The sequence below is a fragment of the Schistocerca piceifrons genome, chromosome 1 (assembly GCF_021461385.2).
Source record: "Schistocerca piceifrons isolate TAMUIC-IGC-003096 chromosome 1, iqSchPice1.1, whole genome shotgun sequence".
NCBI lineage: Eukaryota > Metazoa > Arthropoda > Insecta > Orthoptera > Acrididae > Schistocerca > Schistocerca piceifrons.
The window spans coordinates 759,258,660-759,275,090 of record NC_060138.1 but is presented as its reverse complement, the minus strand read 5'-3'; positions in this window follow the sequence as shown (position 1 = coordinate 759,275,090).

Here is a 16,431-nt window from a genome sequence, read left to right as displayed (position 1 = left end):
CGCCGGTAGGTTCGATCATCACGCGAGTATTATGGAGATGTTTTGTAAACCCCAATGCAAATCACAGGAGGAGAGGTGGCGCTCTTTCCGCGGGACACTGCCGAGGAAATTTAGAAAATTGGCATTTTAAATTGACTGCAGAACGAAGCTACTGCCGCCAAGGCACATTTCGTGTAAGGACCACGAAGATAAGAGAAATTAGGGCTCGTACAGAGGTATACAGATAATCGCTCTTTTCTCACTCTGTTTGCGAGTTTAACAAGAAAGGAAATGACTAGCAGTTCTCCGAGATACCCTTCACCGCGCGCCATACTGTGGTTTGCAGGATACTCGTGTACATGTAGATGCAGATGTAGAATTTAAATGGCAATTCTTGGGAGGAAGGTGACGTAGTTCTCGGGAAGGGGCATTCGAAGAAGACTGTGCAAACTCGTGTAGGCATCATGACAATACGGTAAGATACATCAAGTCATGCACAGTGGCATATTCGTATAGGCAGTGGTTTTTACTTTGCTCAATACAAGAACAGAATAGCTAAGAAAATCGATAATATTGATAATATGCAGCCTCCAACATGCGCTGTACACTGGCTTGTGGAGTACATATATAGATGTAAATGTAGAAACATGTAACAAAACTGAGAAAATATGAGTCTAAAATTAATTGATCGCATAATTGGTTTTGAGGCAAATACCTGGTGTACGAGATAACTTTGTATTGAGGGTAAATCAAAATTATTGTACTTTTGTATATTTTCTTTTTCATCATCAGTCCTGTGACTTGTTTCAATCCGCTCGCCACGACTTCCTGTCCTATACCAACCTCTTCATCTCAGAGTGCCTCTTGCACCGAACATCCTCAATTACCTGTTGAATGTATTCCAATCTCTGTCTTCCTCTATAAATTTTACTCTTTACTTCCTCTAGTACCATGAAAACTATTGCCTAATATCTTAGCACTGTACGATCATCCTTTCCTTCTTCTTTTTGATGTTTTCCACATATTTCATTCCTCGCCGATTCTGAGGAGAACCTCCTCTTTTGTTATCAGAGTTTGATACTAGTATTCTTCTAAGTAAGAATGCCGTCAGCGCCGGTGCTAGTCTGCTTTTTATGTCTTCTTTTCTTCGTTCGTCATGCTTTGATTTACTTCCAAGATATCAGAATTCCTTCGCTTCTTCTGCTTATACTTCTACAGTGTTCTTGTTAAAAGAATCAAAATTTTCGTTTCTGTTACTCTTGATTACTTTCGTATTTCTTCGGTTCACTCTCAACCCATATTCCATGCTCAGCAGACTGTTCATTTCATTCATTTTCCTCACTTTCACTGACGATAAAAATATCATCAGCGAATCTTACCGTTGATATTTTTCCACCTGAATTTTAATCCTACATCTTTCATTTCTGTCTTGCTTTTTCCTCACACTCTTTTTTAATCCGAGCACTTCGTTCTTTGTTTTCCATTTTTATCGTTTCTTCCTAATCTTTATACACACTATATGTTATCCGTCTCTCCCTACACTTTATAGCTATTTTTCTAATAATTTTGAACACCTTGCACCTTTCCCCATTTACGTTATCGAACGTTTTTTATAGGTTGACATATCCGATGAAGGTCGTCTGCAGGAGTCGTTAAATGATTGCTTGATAATTTTCGCTTTATCTGCCCTACTATCATCGGAACCATGTACATGAAATTTTACCGAATGTCTGATGGAGTATCTCAAGTCTCATAGATTCTACAAGCCTACTTGAATAGTTGTTTGGATGCCATTTCTCGTAAAGGTATTAGATGTACCGAAGGGATCTTATCTGTCCTTTCTAGTTCATCTGATCTCAGGTATTTCAGTGCTTTGTCGTACTTTGACTTTAATACTGAGTGCCTTATGGCTTCCATTTCGACTTCCCTTTCATCCTCTATCAAGTGACTAAACAGTCCGTCCCCGCCGTAGAGACCTCGAATGTATTCCTTCCAACTATGCGTCCTTTTGCTATTGTGTCTAAAACTGACATGGTGAGACCGTGGCTGTGTACAATTAATGTAGGATAATTCTTACAGAGAAGAAAACAGCAACCAGCCACTATTAATACTGCTATTTATTTAGGTAAATAGCGCCGTTACCGGTTTCGAACTGGAAAGTTCATCATCAGACGACTGTTCACATGATTTTCAAGATACACTTTACATTATCGTCCGTTTTCGATTTTTATTATTCCACTGTGGCAAGTATTTTTGGCGAAAAATACAATCTGCAACTTCGCAACAAAATTGCGCGGAATTTTCGACGGCAACAACACACCAAAAATACTTCGCCACAGTGGAATAATAAAAATCGAAAACGGACGATAAGGTAAAGTGTATCTTGAAAATCATGTGAACAGCCGTCTGATGATGAACTTTCCGGTTCGAAACCGGTAACTGCGCTATTTACCTAAATAAATAGCAGTATTAATAGTAGTTGGTTGCTGTTTTCTTCTCTGTAAGAATTAACCTACATTATCTTCCTTTGCTTTTGACAGCAATATAAGTATCTTAAGATTCAAATAAACAGGTAGTGCAGGAAACCTAAGAGTAAATGGCTGCAGAAAAAAGCGTAAAAATGAAAAACATATGTTCGTCGGAAGGATAGATTTAGCATATATAAAATCCGAAACAACCCTTGGTGAAATTAAAAGAAAAAGTGTAAACGTTAAGTGTGAGATTTTATTTTTTACATTTTTTAGTTTAACCGAGGGTTGTTTCGGCTTTTATATATGCTGAATCTATCCGACGAACATGTGTTTTTAATTTTTACGCGTTTTTTCTGCGGCCATTTAGTCTCAGCTTTCCTGCACTTCATGTCCAGTTGATTCTTGAGTGAAGTATATTGCTGTATTATCGTCTTTTTAGGGCATTTTTGTATTTTTGTATTTTCGTCCTTTGTTGATAAATTTTTATTTCTTCTTCTAGCCAACTCTCTGCGCAGTTACCTTCGGTGTAGCTATGTCTGTCCAATATCTATGACTACCCTTTTTAGAGATTCCAGGTCCTGCTGCAGTAAACATCCTACTGTGATACTCATTATCGCAGTATCTATAGCCTCAGAGAACTCCAAACACGTCTCATCCTTTCTCATCACTTTGGTATCTATTTCTTTCACATTGATTTTTCTGGACCAGTCTCTTAAACTTCAGCCTACTCTTCGTCATCACTAAATTCTAATCAGGATCTATATCTGCTTCTGGGTATGCCTTACAATCCAATAGCTGATGTTAGAATCTGTGTGCGTTCTTGATACAGTATAATCCATTTGGATTCTTCCAATTCCCGTCACTCCGATTGTTTTCCAAGTATACATCCTCATGGTGTGATTTCTGAATAGTGGATTCACTGTTAACATATGCAATTAATTGCAGAACTCATTTAGCCTTTCTCCTCTCTCGTTCCAACCACCAACCCTACATTCTCTCAAAACTGTCTCGAATTCCTTGCTCTAACACAGCGCCAAACCTTCTATGATTGTTAGATTATCATCCCCCTCTGCTTTTATCCGCATAACTCCTCTGCCTTTTCGACTTCTGCTTGTGACGTCGACTTGCATACCTGAACTATTATTGTTAACGTTGGTTACTATAGATTTCGATGAGGACAACTCTGTCATTGAACTGTTCACATTATTTCCAGTTACGTAGTGCTTGAATAAAGCTAGGCGGTATTCACTGGTGCAGACCAGGTTAAAAAATAACCAGTTATAATAAATCCGGAGTGAAGGCGTCAAGAGACACAAACAAGGCATCGTCGAATATAAATAAATCATGTTCGATGATACCCAGCTGGATCTGTTTGTATCACTTGATGAATTATTTTGGCTTTATCTTTTAGGACGTGGCTTGAATATATGTAAAGATAGTCAACAATGATAGTCTGAGGGCAAACGTTTCGTGCTCATCGACTGGAATAAGAAGAAACAAATTCGAAACTCCCTGGATTACTGTTTGTGTCACCTAAAGTGATATAGAGAGTCCAAGATCAACTTATCTTGCATACGCGTATAGCTCCTCAGTCACTGCGAATCTTCTATGCGTATGTTTGCATGTTCTTTAACGTTCTAACAAATGAGCTATGAATACGAGCGTTACTGAATACTTTGCTCTGCGTTTTGTATAATGGAAACTTCAGAGGAAAAGTGGAAAAACAATAGATTTGCAATTCTCGGCCAGCTTGAAAAACCGAAACAGATGATGGAAATACGTATCACCCTGCAAAAAGTTGCAAAAATGAAACAGTGTATTCATTCTGTTGGGATCACGACAGAAGATCAAAAGGAAAGCGTCTTTAGAAGACCATTAAGAAATTGGACAGAATAATCAAAGGCAGCAGTGATTTGAGTGCTGCCTCAAACAGAGAACGTATCTTCTAATCTCGAGATATGGTGCTGGGGTGTCTACGTTTTGTTTTAAGAAAGCATAGAGTTAAATTTGTTAGTTTTCTTATTCTCTTGATAACTCTGACAGACGGTTAAAGAAAACAAGGGTCACAAGAAAAGAAAAGTATGTTCAGCATCGAAAATTGATTTGCACATAATTATACGATATCTGTTCGCTGTCTATACCCTTTTCTCTTTAAACAAGGAGTTATCGCAGTAGTAACCTTGACCCAATGTATTTTTAAACTAAAAAATAATTGTTAAAACTTTTGATAACAGGATCTCGTTGTCAACAAGCTGGAAACCACTAATTCTAGCGGAATAGGCATCAGTGGTGTTTTTATTGATGGGTGGTCGTATCCTCCGTAGAACGATATCCTGATAAACATCTGAAGCAACTGAATCATTAGCGCATATTGTGAACAGTGTTTTCCTAACCGAATGTAGTTTCTTGTAGCGACCTTTTAGCCAACGTCACTTCCACTTTAAAGAACAACTTATCAGTTTGCGACATGACTCACCTGTCGTACTTGGAATACGTTCTTTCTTGATTTGTGAACGTAGTGATTCGAACGGAAATAACTCCTCTTTTATTGATCCATGAACTCATGAAGATGAGTAATTTGATTTCGCTTCGTATTTCAATCTCATGCACATCTGGAGCATTCGTCTCTTATTCCAGGTTTTTGGAGGACCGACTGTTTTTAATGTGTAAAGACGAGCATACGCCTGTCGAGATGTAATGAGAGTTGTTCCACTGTCCCTTCTACACAAACTCGCCCTTAGGGGAACTCAGTCAAATGACAGAAGCTCGCACATGTACCTTTCTAAAGAAAGGTTATAAATGATTACGTTAAAGATGATTACGTGGGTAAGAGATGGAAGAATAGATGCGGAAGATTGTCACAGGGGTCACTGGTTCCCTCCCTATCGCTAATACAAATCTGCAGAACAAGTGGTAAGTTGTATGACAAATCGTTGATTGCGATAACAGAAATAAAGTTTAATTTTAAATATATATGCATTGAATAATTATTTTAGCGCTGTGGTTAGGAAAGGGAAATATACTTGGAAAACATACACGCATGGAGTAAACTTCGTACAACGTCGTCTTTTCTATCTTTACAACTATACTATGTATATCACTGTTAGTACGCTGGTGAGAGTACTTTTTGTTTTGTCACCTGTTAAAATTTCATTGGCTTCCGTTCCTGGTGGAAGGTGGGAACACTGCTTATGATTGTTTAATTTAGTGCCTCATGTACGTCCGATATGCGAGAGTGGTTGGAGATTGGTCTTCGTTAAGGAGATTGTGGATGATGTGGTTGACACTAGCGGCAAGTGCAGGAATAAGTTTTACAGAAACTTTAGTGACATATTAATTTAGATATGTTTAGTTGCACGTGTATAAGAGCACCATATAAAGTGTGGAGCTCATTTTTATATAAAGAATTATGTAGAAGAGTGCCTTACAGAGACTGACAAAATACTGCCATAAACTTTGGAGCCAGAAATACCAAATTCTTTGTTAGAAAAATTTATTCCGCTGCAGGTAACAAAACATCCTCACACATTTGTTGCTCTGCGAAACGTATATAATGTCACTTTTGAGTAAGGTATCTTAAACAACGATGAGGAATTGTTCCATGATTATGTTTGTATAAAAGAACGACAGGGAGCTGTTTCTGTAATAATATATCTGTGACGTGGTGTGAACATGTATGCTGAACATACACTCACTTTCTTGAGACAATATATTTTAAAAATCTAAAATAATCATTTTCTTCGTTCAGGCTGTTTTCTTATGAGACAAATAATTTATTTCACTGTGAATTATCAAATTTTGGTCCCTACACCCTATCAAGCAACACCACAAAAAATGTTATAAGTGACTTTTTTTCTGTATTTCCTTATATCAATATGGAAAATATATCAACATCTAACAGTGCCTCATATCCCTGTCCAACAGCTTAAACCGTATATTCACGAATACTACATTCTGTATCCAGAACAATAAGGTACAACCAATATAGAATCTGACATGTGTGAATGTATGCTGTTAAGCCATTGGTTGGAAATGTGTGACGCTGTTACATGTCTGTTTATTCCATCATGACAGGATTACAAATGGAAAATCCTACTTTTTTGTGGCTTGATTTATACTACCAGAAATATGCATTTAGGCAATTGACAATATAATGAAGTGTTTCAAATGAAAAGTAGCCTGATGAAGGAAAATAATTTCGTTCAAGAGACTCAGTGCGACTGTGGACCAATAAACAAAAAAGATTCATAAATTTCCTTTACTTCACGGCTGTGGTCACAAATCTTTGTCATCAGACTACCGTTTCGGTTATAATGCCCATCTTCAGATCGGATTTCGTGTTTAGCATTTGACAATGCCACAATGGCTCCAAATATTCTTATAAAACAAATCTGAAGATGGGCATTATAGATCTAAACCGGTAGCCTGATGACAAAAATTTGTGACCATAGACGTGGAGTAACGGAAATTTATTCTACTTTCGGGTCACGGTTCAATTCGCGACTACGTTGCAGCTTGTGAAAGACTATCATAGTAAAAAATGGCAACAGATGGCGAGAGCCAAAGTACAAGGAGAAAATTGATTGAAGATGACTGGTTGTAAACGTGAGACATGGCAGTATAGTGTCATAAAACTGCACACTCAAGCTGATGATTAACAATTTAAAAATTAGGAATAATAATTCAGATATGTAACTAACTGGAAAACCTGTGAAATAATGGAGAATGCTACTACAATAATAATGGAAAAACTAGCACAACGGTCAGGTATGTAGAATGGAGATATTTAAGTTTTAATTAGGAGAGCCTACCAGATCTGACTGAAGAGTGGCTGAATGGCAGGTAGGGCATTCGGAGGCAGGAGCGGCGGTGCCCCACCCCCCCCCCCCCCCCCAAAAAAAAAAAAAAAAAAAAATCGGCAGTCAACGTGGCGGGCGCAACCTGCACAGTCTGGAAAGGGCAGGGGCAGGCGCGAGGATACAGAGAAGGGACCAAACGTAAAAGTTAAGGCGCAGATCTCTGCGGCAAACAACCCTTCACTTCGGTCCGCGACGACGATTTCATCAGTGGACCCAGCCGGAAGGAAAAATAGTCCACCACACATTTTATTGTGACGGAGAGAAGACACCATATATATAAAAGCACTGACTAGAGTTTGTCTCCATCGTCAGTTCGTGAGAATGATGTAATTGCAAGCAAAGACAATATTTGGCAAACTGTTAAGACACTTCCACATGCCAACATGCCATCGTTAGAGGAGATGCGGCTAGGTTGTCGAACGGGACGGACGTACGGCGAGTGTCGCTATGTCTTGATGGCAAAATAAGCTTTGTTTGTGCACATACTGTGCTAGCTACGTCATTTAAGTGACGTCGCGCAGACAGTGAACTTTAATAGTGTGTTTGAAATGTATTTCTGCTGGTGGATAAATTTTGAGGCTTATACGTGCGTATTTCATGAGCAAAGCTTATGGTGTGTGCGACACAGCACTTCAGCGTACAAAGGTAGAGAAGAGGACGTATTAGCGAGCTGTTAGCCACTCAAGTATTGTGGTATTATCATCGCCCATGAACCTGTTGTTGCGACCTGTAATAATGAGATTTGTTGACTTGGAGAATGTCGTAGGAGATAATGATGGCTCTGCTAACTATACTGGCCAGGCGTGAGACTTTTCGTATGGCAAAAAGCATTAACGGCGTCTTCTCAGCATTGATTAGTTATGTTCTGGTACTTCTAAAACATAAACTCTTATGTGAGTGAAGTTTATTGTGTAGCCTTTGCACCACTCTTAACGGTGTTCACGTTTGAGCAGGCACTGTGAACACTGATTCGGGCCATTTTTTGATATAATGACAAGCTTACAAGGAAACTGGGCCCCCACAATATAGTTCATTTCTACTATAATCAGTTCATCTTCATTGGTAATTGTAAGCAGATTTCTCCAAGGATAGGTTTGTTCTTGTCTTGTTATGGTTAGGGCGCAAAACTGCTAGGTCATTGGCATCCGGTCTGTGACTCAGGAAAAGGTAAAAAAAACCATTCTGGAAACCAGCATCAATGGGAGCGAAAGTCAAAAAAGTGGGGCAACTAAAAACAGAAGGAAAGCTTAAAAAACCACTATAGAAGGGGGGTTGTTTGTCCCCAAAAAGAGCTTCAAATGACTGACGTCATCTCACTGGCACTAATAAACTCGAGAACGCGATCAGCTGAGCGCGTGTCATCTGCTAAAATGGAAAACATATCAGGCGACAGCTGTAGACGGGCGCGTAACGGAGTAAAATAGGGGCACTCAAGTAAAAGGTGTCTCACCGTCCACAGTTGAGAGCAGTGGGGACAAAGTGGGGGAGGATCGCTACTTAAAAGATGTCGATGGCTAAAAAGGCAGTGCCCCATCCGGAGTCTACTTAAAATTACCTCCTCCCGACGACGAGTTCGGGAGGACGAGATCCAAGCACAGGGAAGAGCTTTCACGTCCCGCAATTTACTATCGGGAAGTGTCGAGCGATGTGCGTACCAGAAAAGAGCAACAAGACGACATAAAACACTTCGTAGATCGGCGAAGGGAATCATACGAATAGCAGGCTGAAGAAGAGAGACTGCAGCCTTGGCCGCTATATCAGCCGCCTCATTTCCACAGATACCAACATGTCCTGGGATCCAGAGGAACGCCACAGAGACGTCCCCGATAGGTTTGTTGAAATGTTAGTTACACATAATTCACATACTGGAGAGCAGCGTGCTGATACATGCACTAAGGTAAAGTCAAAAGGTCAGGTTAGTTTCACATGTTGGAGCAGTGCTGCTGGCCTTCAAAGTCGCAGTATGGCAGGTACGTTACTACGTAGTGCCACAGATCCCTGAAACTGCTATTTACTGTAACAGTGAGTTATGTTCAACAGTAGGTTGTGAAGTACCGTTTGTCATTCCATGTTCTCTCATAGTCAGCAGATGTGATTTTTTCGTTTTCAGTACCAACGCTACTGTCAGTTCCACAGTAAGAGGATATCGGAAATGTTGTAAACGACCAAGTTCGATAATGAATAAATAAATGCAAATATTTCGAAAAGTCCGGCCTTATTATCAGATTTGACAACACTGCATCTTAAAATAGGAGAGTGAGTGGGTGCGAGGTGGAGACAGGTCGGAATGTAAGAAAAACCAGCTTTTCCTCTCGAGAAACTGTATAAAAAAAACTGACAATATGATGAATATTTCTGAAAATGTCTGTTGCCATAGGGATATAGTTTGAAAGTGAGTACAATTACAAAAATGTCAATCTAATGCACAAGTTGAGGTCCAGTTTCTTAGATCAGGTTATCAAAGATCAGTGCGCAGAAATAATGGACGATATCGACATAAGAAATTAAGATGCATTATATACTCCAGACCATAAAGTGAAACGATAGACATTATTGTAATGTTGATGGAGTACGAGTAAGACGTGAACGCTGGAGTACGTACCAGTGATCAGCAGGACATGCTGAAGGTATAGAAAGCTTACTTATAAAAATTAAGAACTTAAAGAGAGGCCGTTACAGATAATTTTTTGTGTAACACGGTGTATTTTTTTTTTTTTTTTTTTTTTTTTTTTGGGGTCATCAGTCTACTAACTGGTTTGATGCGGCCCGCCACGAATTCCTTTCCTGTGCTAACCTCTACATCTCAGAGTAGCACTTGCAACCTACGTCCTCAATTATTTGCTTGACGTATTCCAATCTCTGTCTTCCTCTACAGTTTTTGCCCTCTACAGGTCCCTCTAAAACCATGGAAATCATTCCCTCATGTCTTAGCAGATGTCCTATCATCCTTTCCCTTCTCCTTATCAGTGTTTTCCACATATTCCTTTCCTCTCCGATTCTGCGTAGAATCTCCTCATTCCTTACCTTATCAGTCCACCTAATTTTCAACATTCGTCTATAGCACCACATCTCAAATGCTTCGATTCTCTTCTGTTCCAGTTTTCCCACAGTCAATGTTTCACTACCATACAATGCTGTACTCCAGACGTACATCCTCAGAAATTTCTTCCCCAAATTAAGGCCGGTATTTGATATTAGTAGACTTCTCTTGGCCAGAAATGCCTTTTTTGCCATAGCGAATCTGCTTTTGATGTTCTCCTTGCTCCGTCCGTCATTGGTTATTTTACTGCCTAGGTAGCAGAATTCCTTAACTTCATTGACTTCGTGACCATCAATCCTGATGTTAAGTTTCTCGCTGTTCTCATTTCTACTACTTCTCATTACCTTCGTCTTTCTCCGATTTACTCTCAAACCATACTGTGTACTCATTAGACTGTTCATTTCGTTCAGCAGATCATTTAATTCTTCTTCACTTTCACTCAGGACAGCAATGTCATCAGCGATCCGTATCATTGATATCCTTTCACCTTGTATTTTAATTCCACTCCTGAACCTTTCTTTTATTTCCATCATTGCTTCCTCGATGTAGGGGCGAAAGGCTACAGCCTTGTCTTACACCCTTCTTAACACGAGCACTTCGTTCTTGACCGTCCACTCTTATTATTCCCTATTGGTTGTTGTACATATTGTATATGACCCGTCTCTCCCTATAGCTTACCCCTACTTTTTTCAGAATTTCGAACAGCTTCCACCATTTTATGTTGTCGAACGCTTTTTCCAGGTCGACAAAACCTATGAAAGTGTCTTGATTTTTCTTTAGCCTTGCTACCATTATTAGCCGTAACGTCAGATTTGCCTCTATCGTGCCTTTACTTTTCCTAAAGCCAAACTGATCGTCACCTAGCGCATTCTCAATTTTTTTTCCGTTCTTCTGTATATTATTCTTGCAAGCAGCTTCGATGCATGAGCTGTTAAGCTGATTGTGCGATAATTCTCGCACTTGTCAGCTCTTGCCGTCTTCCGAATTGTGTGAATGATGCTTTTCAGAAAGTCAGATGGTATATCGCCAGACGCATATATTCTACACACCAACGTGAATAGTCGTTTTGTTGCCACTTTCCCAAATGATTTTAGAAATTCTGATGGAATGTTATCTATCCCTTCTGCCTTATTTGACCGTAAGTCCTCCAAATCTCTTTTAAATTCCGATTCTAATACTGGATCCCCTATCTCTTCTAAATCGACTCCTGTTTCTTCTTCTATCACATCAGACAAATCTTCACCCTCATAGAGGCTTTCAATGTATTCTTTCCACCTATCTGCTCTCTCCTCTGCAGTTAACAGTGGAATTCCCGTTGCAGTCTTTAAGGTTACCACCGTTGCTTTTAATGTCACCAAAGGTTGTTTTGACTTTCCTGTATGCTGAGTGTGTCCTTCCGACAATCATATCTCTTTCGATGTCTTCACATTTTTCCTGCAGCCATTTCGTCTTAGCTTCCCTGCACTTCCTATTTATTTCATTCCTCAGCGACTTGTATTTCTGTATTCCTGATTTTCCCGGAACATGTTTGTACTTCCTCCTTTCATCAATCAACTGAAGTATTTCTTCTGTTACCCATGGTTTCTTCGCAGCTACCTTCTTTGTACCTATGTTTTCCTTCCCAACTTCTGTGATGGCCCTTTTTAGAGATGTCCATTCGTCTTCAACTGTACTGCCTACTGCGCTATTCCTTATTGCTGTATCTATAGCGTTAGAGAACTTCAAACATATCTCGTCATTCCTTAGTACTTCCGTATCCCACTTCTTTGCGTATTGATTCTTCCTGACTAATGTCTTGAACTTCAGCCTACTCTTCATCACTACTATATTGTGATCTGAGTCTATATCTGCTCCTGGGTACGCCTTACAATCCAGTATCTGATTTCGGAATCTCTGTCTGACCATGATGTAACCTAATTGAAATCTTCCCGTATCTCCCGGCCTTTTCCAAGTATACCTCCTCCTCTTGTGATTCTTGAACAGGGTATTCGCTATTACTAGCTGAAACTTGTTACAGAACTCAATTAGTCTTTCTCCTCTTTCATTCCTTGTCCCAAGCCCATATTCTCCTGTAACCTTTTCTTCTACTCCTTCCCCAACAACTGCATTCCAGTCGCCCATGACTATTAGATTTTCTTCCCCCTTCACATACTGCATTACCCTTTCAATATCCTCATACACATTCTCTATCTGTTCATCTTCAGCTTCCGACTTCGGCATGTATACCTGAACTATCGTTGTCGGTGTGGTCTGCTGTCGATTCTGAATAGAACAACCCGATCACTGAACTGTTCACAGTAACACACCCTCTGCCCTACCTTCCTATTCATAACGAATCCTACACCTGTTATACCATTTTCTGCTGCTGTTGATATTACCCGATACTCATCTGACCAGAAATCCTTGTCTTCCTTCCACTTCACTTCACTGACCCCTACTATATCTAGATTGAGCCTTTGTATTTCCGATTTCAGATTTTCTAGTTTCCCTACCACGTTCAGGCTTCTTACATTCCACGCCCCGACTCGTAGAACGTTATCCTTTCGTAGATTATTCAATCTTTTTCTCATGGTAACCTCCCCCTTGGCAGTCCCCTCCCGGAGATCCGAATGGGGGACTATTCCGGAATCTTTTGCCAATGGAGAGATCATCATGACACTTCTTCGAATACAGGCCACATGTCCTGTGGATACACGTTACGTGTCTTTAATGCAGTGGTTTCTGCATCCTCATGTCGTTGATCATTGCTAATTCTTCCGCCTTTAGGGGCAATTTCCCACTCCTAGGACAAGAGAGTGCCCTGATCCTCTATTCGCTCCTCCGCCCTCTTTGACAAGGCCGTTGGCAGAATGAGGCTGACTTCCTATGCCGGAAGTCTTCGGCCGCCAATGCTGAAGACGGTACCCCTAGACCACGGGTACGGTACAGTGAATGTATTACAAGAAAAATACCTTGCTTCATGTGAAATATAATTGTAACTCAACTTTCACAGTAATTTCCTTCTGTCATCATGGGAGCGAACTGTCAGCTGTCATTAAGGTGCGCTGCAACCTTTATTTATTTTTGAATTTTAAAGAAATATTCACAATATGAAAGATGTTTTATTAAAGATAATATTAAATATATCAAATGTGTTGACGACTACGGTGACGTTCACGAGGAGATGGCTGTGCACTGATGGTGTGCGAGTAGCTTCACATGGTAAATGGGCAGATGAGTGGATACAGGGGTAGCGAAGTAATACAATATGGCTACCAATGGGAGGCAGATGGATGGTTGAGTGTCTATCAGATCTCTGTACCCCATTCTGTGCCGGATGCGGAGGTCGGTTATAGGTTCTTTGGTTCAGGGAATAGAGTGATGGAGGTGAACAGTAGAAATGTGTATGTAGTGATGGCAAAGGGGTCCAAGTTGACTGAGGAGCGGGACAGAGTGATATTTCGTTCATCACTTTTATGGAATGTAGAGGGTTTATATACGTTTGGGAACTTTAGAAGCGGTGGAATCAGTACTAAATGATGCATGTAGGACTGGTGCAGAATGTCAGGTGCAAAGCGTGGCTCTCAGACTTCTAGCAACTGATAAAATTTTGGAGCAGCGAAAATCAAAGCAACACCGGTAACGGAAAGTAGATCACATTAAGTTTGCCCTGTGAATGACGGTAGAAGCGTGCAGTATATATGTTTGGCTTTTAGTAATTTCAGTCTGTTGTAAGTTCTTTGATGAACAATTTGTAAATGGGGTTTCCAGTGAAGTTTCTGATCGGAAGTTAATCTCAGGAATGTTTGATTTTTGTGATTTGGATTTGCTAGTTGTGTACGATTTAGAAATTGAGGAGCATCCCTGCTTGTTGTCTGGATTTTAGGGTGATTGATTGCTAGGTACTGAGTTTACACCACGTCCTGGAAATGTTAAGGGGAACTGAAGGAATCTTTGAGGGCATTTAGTGGTTGGGCAACATAATCGGTGTATTGGACGATTGGTGAGGGGGTAAGGGAGGGAGTGGGCTATGGCTTGGCCAGCCATCTGTGCGAAACTTTAATAAAAAAGATCTATTAGGGCTTGGAGATCTGGTTCTTTCCCAACACAGCTACAACAATTTACAACTGCAATACCGATCTTTTCTACAAGTACCTTGCTGTGTTTTACCCGCCCCTTCTTAGAAGGACGCCCTTTCTGTGATTTCCTGATACCCTCTAACCTAAAAAACCTCCCAGTCCCTCCCACACACAGTCTCCGCTACCCTTGTAGCCGCTTCCTGTGTGTAGTGGACTCCTAACCTATTGAGCGGAACCCGAAATCCTACTACCCGATGGCGCAAGTCAAGGAATCTGCACCTGCAAGGTCACAGAACCGCTGAGCCTCCGATTCAGACCCTCCACTCGGCTCTGCACTGAAGGACAATAGTCGGTTCTATCGACGATGCTTCAGATGGTGAGGTCTGCCTTAATCTCGCAAGCAAGACTGGCAGCCTTTACCATTTCCGCTAGCTGCCCGAAACCAGAGAGAACCTCCTCCAATCGAAAACGACACACTTCGTTGGTACTGAGATGAGCCATCAACTGCAGTTGGCAGCACCCTGTACTCTTCATGGCATTCGGAAGCACCCTTTCCACTTCCAGAATGACTCCCCCCAGCATGCAAACGGAGTGCACACTGGCTTCCTTCCCATCCTTGGCAGCCATGTTTCTAAGGGGCCCCATTACGCGCCTAACGTTGGAGCTCCCAGCTACCAGCAAACCCATCTTCTGCGAATGCCCAGACCTTGCAGGCTGAGAAGCTTCTTGTGGAACAGGGTGGCTTAGAGACTTCGTCAGCCACAGAAAACGGCCGCAACCTGATCTTCAAACTAACTGGGGAGGCCTCTCCAAAAGTCCTAAAGTCTTTCGCTGCCTGTCAGACTTTGGAATGATCTCCCACTCGACCACGAATAGGAGATCAACCTCGGTGCAGGCAGTATCCGCAGTGGCCACAGCAGTGGACTGATCGGGGGACACATGGGTCGTGCTCGACGTCCTTCGCTTCCCCTCGTCCGACCCCCAACAGTGATGCTCCTTGGCAGTAGCCTCAAGCTGTGTGACGGAAGCCAACACAGCCTGGAGCTGTGAGCGAAGGGTCACCATCTCAGCTCATATGTGCACACAGAAATCACAGTTCCTATCCATTACTGAAGTCGCTCCTGTTTGAAGGTCATAGAAATATGTAACAAACAAGCGGTGTACTCGGCTTATTAGGTCTTGCATGTGTTAAGGGTATTAAATTTAAAGGGGCTCCATAACTCTGAAAGAAGAGGGTTTATGTTGTGTCTTTTGGTTTGGTTGTCTGTCTCTTTTAAATGTTACAGCACTATGAGCTGCGGGCATAATCACTTTCGGATCAGCCAATACAGGGCGGCACTTTGATTGAAATATTTTCGGACGCCGTTAGCTCGGCCAGCTACCCCTTGGTGACGCTCCGCTCTACTTGGTTGTGTCCTGTCAGAGTCACTGCTCACCCCAGTAGTTGACAGAAGCTGAATAATCTCTCTTGAAATTATTTGGAGATTCCTCTCATTAATGTGTTCGGGCTGCGCCAAGGTGCGTCCCCTGTTCCTAGTAATATGGTCACTGTTGTATTAGTGTGGGTCATACGCTGGAGTGTTCCCACTGTTGCGTGGAACTTAAACTGACTATTAAGACAACGATCTTTTCTGCCTAAATATTATTGTTATACTTGAAAGGGATTTCACGAGTGAATTCAGTCGAGTAAGTCACTTTACAATTGACGGAATTCCATTGTTCTACGATCTGTTTATTGGTCTAAGGTTCCTGTTGGGGGATTTGCTCTTTTACTAAAAATTTGTTATTTAATATTCTGTACTGTTGCTTGTTTTACCAGTAGGAATTTACTCCCGGTAAATTCCTGTTAAATTTGCGGGCAATTATGCTTATCAGCTGTATTTATCTGGGGCTATTTGTTATTTAGTTAAAAGGAAGGATCTTTACTTAACTTGTTTCATTCCATATACTCTTGTAAAGATGTATAAGGTTTTTAATTATATTTGTTATTGGTGGCTATTGGAAGGCCAGTTTTGTAAAATATT